We start from the raw sequence: 5,505 nt of genomic DNA on the forward strand, positions 1-5,505 counted from the left end.
GAGATAGTGAAAGACTCTAAATGCATTTCTGAGGCCTCTCAGCTCTAAAGACATTTATTTTCTGAAGCCTCTTAGCATTTGGAAATGCGACATTCGTCCACACACACACATGCTGGACTACTCATCCTCCTGCGTCCTTGTGAATAATCTTCAAACATAACTGCATTCTGGGAATTGAGGCAAAGACAACCCACAGATGTTGACTCGGTTCTTGATGCATTGCTTGTTCCTGAACAAGGCCAGGATGACCCACAGATGCTCCCCCTTACTTCACCCTATCAGGTAGCTATTCTCCTACCCTGGCACAGTCCAATCAGTACTATTAGCCTTTCAAATAAGCCAATCCAATTAGTTGGAAAACAACCCTCAGGCTCCCCCCTTGTTTCTGTGGCTCTTTGCTTTAAAAATGGAAATTTAACTGTTAATAGACACTCTTCACTTAGCTGAAGGGTCCTGTCATGACAGAAGTAAAATCCTCTTGCATTTGCATCGACTCTTGGGTCATAATGGTTCCTAGGGGCAACTCTTTCCTGATGTTTGGACTTCTAGTCCAAAAATAGGTTACAGAATAGATTATTAACTTTAAAATTTATTTATTTATTTATTTATTATTTATTATGTATACAATAGTCTATCTGTGTGTATGCCGAAGGCCAGAAGAGGGCACCAGACCTTAATACAGCTCCTTGTGAGCCACCGTGCGGCTGCTGGGAATTGAACTCAGGATCTTTGGAAGAGCAGGCAATGCTCTTAACCACTGAGCCATCACTCCAGCCCTCTAACTTTAAAATTTTTAAATGCTAATGGAAAGGAAACAACATCTTTGGGGAGACAGTAGGCAATAAAAAAACCCTGCTAAATTAACTTAACCTGTTTGCTTTAAAGATATGTTGAGCTCAGAATAAAAAGCAGGATATGTGTTAAATTGGAGAATAAAGTTATAGAGACCATCAAAGTTGTTTAAGATTAGATTCAAACAAAAGGACTCTTGATTTAGAGATAATAGGAAATCAAAGAGCATTACCATTCAATCTAAATTAATTTGTAAGACTAACAGATGTTTTCCTTTTGATTCAATTTAATTGCCAAAAATAAAACTCCATAAAGTCAGGGTTGAGGCAGAGTTTTGTTTTATCATTATAAAACCATGAAAACATCAACCAAGGAATCTGAAAACCACTGGACAACCGAGACATCTAAAAGTTAAACACTTCATCCAAATAAAATATCCTTCTCCAAAAGAATAAATTAGCCTAACAATCACTTATTATAATCATACTTATAGTCATATTAGGTATGCTTATAAGGTAAAAAAATTTTTTTTTTTTTTTTGGTTTTTTAAAAACAGATTCCTGTGTTGCTCTGGCTTTCCTGGAACTCACTTTGTAGGACAGGCTGGACTCTATCTCAATGAGATATACCTGCCTCTGCTGTGAAAGTGCTGGGATTGAAGGCCTGCACCACCACAGCCTGGCAAAAATTTATTTTTAATAGATAGGTGGTGTCATTTCTTCATTTTAAACATTGATTTCTTTACACTTCCTTTTTTACTTCAGTAATTTTATTTCTTTTAAGTTTTTGTATGGAGCTAAGCACTTGATAATTCTAATTATTCATGTTACCAAGTTGAAAAATGAACTCAAAAAATGTATAATATATCTAAGGTTAAGAGACATAAACAGATTATTTAAGGTTGGTAATACAAGTTAAGATAAAAAGTAAGTTAGGCACAACACCTTGGGCTTACTAAGGTAGAATAGATAATAAAATATTTTGAATAAAGTTACCAAGTGCAAATGGATTGGGTATTGTTAATATAATTCTTCCCTGTGTGTGTGCGTGTGTTTGTGTGTGTGTGTATATATATATATATATCTCAAATATAGTTATTGTATTTAGTGTGTATAGTTTTACTGTGTTAGTTAAAACTTTCACTTTTTAATTGGACAAAAGGGGGAAACGTGATACTTTGATTATATTGTGATAATAAAGCTTACTTGGAGTCAGGGCAGAGCTAATCACTACCTGACCAAGAATTACCATAAAGGTTGGGAGGACTCTGGACAGATAGGAGTCAGGATTTCTTAGGCAAGGCTGCGAGCATATTAGCGCTTTATCTGCATGGAGAAACCGAAGAGATAGTAGTCACCGGAGGGTGGTCAACCACTTCTCTGATCTTTCAGGTTCTTATCCTGCTCTCTGACTTTTGATGTTTTTATTGTTGAATGTCAATTAGATTAATGCTTCAGCATGGACAGAGCTTTCTAAGTCCTTTGAAAATGAAGCCCATGTACCTGAGATAGAGCCACAGGATCTGTCATTTGCCCTGCTGAATCTTCATCTTTCCTTGACCCAATCTTTCCTGAGTTTTCCTCATTCCTCTCTTCCATTTATCTTTTATTTATTCTTCTTTCATCCTGATGGCAGTGTTTCCTCCCACCATTGCCCTCTGTCCCAACCTTCCTCCAATTCTCTCTTCTTTGTTTAACTTTAGGAAAGAGCAGGTCTCTCATACATATCAACCAAATGTGGTGTCTAAATTAGGTTCTCTGTTGTGATGAAACATCATGACCAAAACCACAAAGAGGAGAAAAGGGTTTATTTGGGTTACAATTCCATATTGTTGTTCACTATTAAAGGATGTCAGGGCAGGGACTCAAACAGGACAGGGTCCTGGAGGCAGGAGGTATGCAAATGCCTTGGAAGGGTGCTTCTTTCTTGCTTTCTTCACATGGCTTGCTCAACTTCATTTCTTATAGAACCCAGGACTACCATCCTAGGGATGGCATTCTCAATGGGTTTTACCCTATGCCATTGATCAATAATTGAGAGAATGCCTCATTGCTGGACCTTGTGGAGGCTTTTCCTCTCTTGAGGCTCCCTGCTTTCTTATGTTTCTAGTTATTAGCCAAGAAGATATGCAAAACGAGCCCATACACATGGTACAATGAGTTAAAATAAGACCAGGGAAAACCTATATCAAGACTGGATAAAGTAACCCAGTATGAGAAGAGGGTCCCAAGGGCTGTCAAATGAATCAAAGTCAGCCCTCCCCCTGCCACAAATACTGCTAGAATTTTCTCAAAACGGCAAAGTATTAAAGCATATAGATAAATAGTTTATAAGTGTGCAAAAAACTAAAGGACTTAGCACAAAGCCCTATGGGATCATGATACTCACTTTAGTCTTTGAGCACCAATGACTCCTGCTTAGTTGGTTCTGTGGGGTCTGTTATTCTAGTGTCCTCAACCACGTTGGGAGGTGGCTGCTATAGTTCTTCCTTCTTACTATCAGGCACTCCTGAACTCCTCCTATTTCTTGGTTCTGGGTCTCTATATGTGTTGCTTTCAGTTCCTGGATTAAGTGAGTCTGATAGCAATTGGACGAGGGACCATTCTGTGAGTATAGTAGAACATCATTAGGAATCATTTCATTGACTTTTCTTGTCAATCTTATTTTGTTCTCTCCTAGACCTCTGGTCTATTGAGCTTCAGGTTCTAGGCAATCTAAGCAATCATGGGCATGGGCAACATCTCATGGAATGGGCCAGAAGTAACACCATTTCTTGGTTGGTTACCCCTCCATGTTTCGAGAAACATATGACCCTGTATGTCTTGCAAGCAGGACTAATTGTAGGTTGAAGGTTTTGTGGCTGGGTTGGTGTCCCAGTCCCAATACTGACTGCTTTGCCTGCTAAGAGAGGGCTCGACAGGCTCCTTATCCCCCACTCCTAAGAGGTCTTGCTAAGGTCATTTTCATAGAATCTGTTGAGGATTCATTGTACTAGGTTTTCCTTATCAACTTCCAAGTATTTTGAATTCCAGTAGTGTCTCCCTGTTCTTCCTCCATCCAACCATCCCCAACCTGCTTTCTCCTGTTGCCATCCCTACCCAGGTCATGTCATACAGAAAAATCTATTCTAGTCCTCTTTTCCAGGGAGATCCAGGTACCCCCTTTGAGCCTTCATTGTTAATTACCCTCTCTTTCTCTGTCGATTGTAATATGATTATACTTTACAACACATATTCGTGTATCAGAGAATTCATACCGTATTTGTCATTTCTGCCTTTGTTACCTCACTCCGAATGATTATTTTGTATTTCCTTTCATTCATCTGCAAGTTTTATGATGTCCTTGACTAATATTCTATAGTATAAATCTAACACGTTTTTAAATTCATTCTTTGGTTGAGGGACATCAACATCTAGGTTGTCTACAGTTTTTGGCTATTAGGAATAAAGCTCCTTTAAATACCGTTGAGCTGGTGGTTCTTGTGGTAGGATGACTGCAAAATTCAACCCACCTTGATACTTTAGGTTTATCTTAACTTTAAAAAGGAAGTCAAAAATGTGTTTGTCACGGGAGGCAGAGGCAGGCGGATCTCTGTGAGTTCGAGACCAGCCTGGTCTACAAGAGCTAGTTCCAGGACAGGCTCCAAAACCACAGAGAAACCCTGTCTCGAAAAACCAAAAAAAAAAAAAAAACGTGTTTGTCAAATGGAAATCAAAAATGCTTTGGAAGCTGGGCAGAGGTGGCACACTCCTTTAATCCCAGAACGTGGGGGGTAGAGGCAGGTGGATCTCTGTGAGTTCGAGGTCAGCATGGTTGACAAGGGCTAGTTTCAGGACAGACTCTAAAGCTACAGAGAAACCCTGTCTTGAAAAACCACAATAAATGTTTTGGAGAAGAGATTTTGCTTTTGGTTCCATGGGAAACAAGAGGCTGTGGACTTGACCTAGGTTCATATTGATCAGATTTTATCAGTAAATAAACCCTGAATCTTTACAGGTGATATATATTGACAAAGTATATAACATGTCCTATCCGTTCTTAGCCATTTTCTCAAATTTTCTTAGGGATTACTGAAGATGCCTTCGCATACAGACAACAAGAGTTTGAATAGAGAAAATGACACCCACATTCCCAAAAACTGGTGTGTGGGCTTTTGCTAATTTGGTGGGTCATGGATGTTTGGTGTAATTTAGGAAAATGTAGAAAAAAAAAGACAACTATTAATCTGATATTTTGCATTGGAATTAATTTTGCTATATTGATACAAATTTAAAGTTAATTTTATTACAGTGTATGTTGCTACTCTTATTTGGGCTATTGTCCTTATGTATATGACTTAAATATGCAATAATTAAGAAACGAAGTTTCTAAATGATCTCTAATAATCAATTTGTAGGCATATTAGGTAGATTTTGAAGCTTACACATTTAGTTTAGACAGATAGAGACTTTTAAAACACTTCAAAGGGCCGGGCATTGGTGGCGCACGCCTTTAATCCCAGCACTCGGGACGCAGAGTCAGGTGGATCTGTGTGAGTTCGAGACCAGCCTGGTCTACAGGGCTAGTTCCAGGACAGGCTCCAAAGCCGCAGAGAACCCTGTCTCGAAAAAAAAAAAACAAACAAACAAAAAAAAAAAACCCTTCAGAGAGTTATATAATATGGCATTTAAGGTATTTAATAACCTTAGGTTTTCATAACAATGAGACACATGT

This window comes from Microtus oregoni, unplaced genomic scaffold, assembly GCF_018167655.1.
Source record: "Microtus oregoni isolate MIOR12 unplaced genomic scaffold, Mior012 000018F_ref0000195, whole genome shotgun sequence".
In the NCBI taxonomy this organism is placed as follows: Eukaryota; Metazoa; Chordata; class Mammalia; order Rodentia; family Cricetidae; genus Microtus; species Microtus oregoni.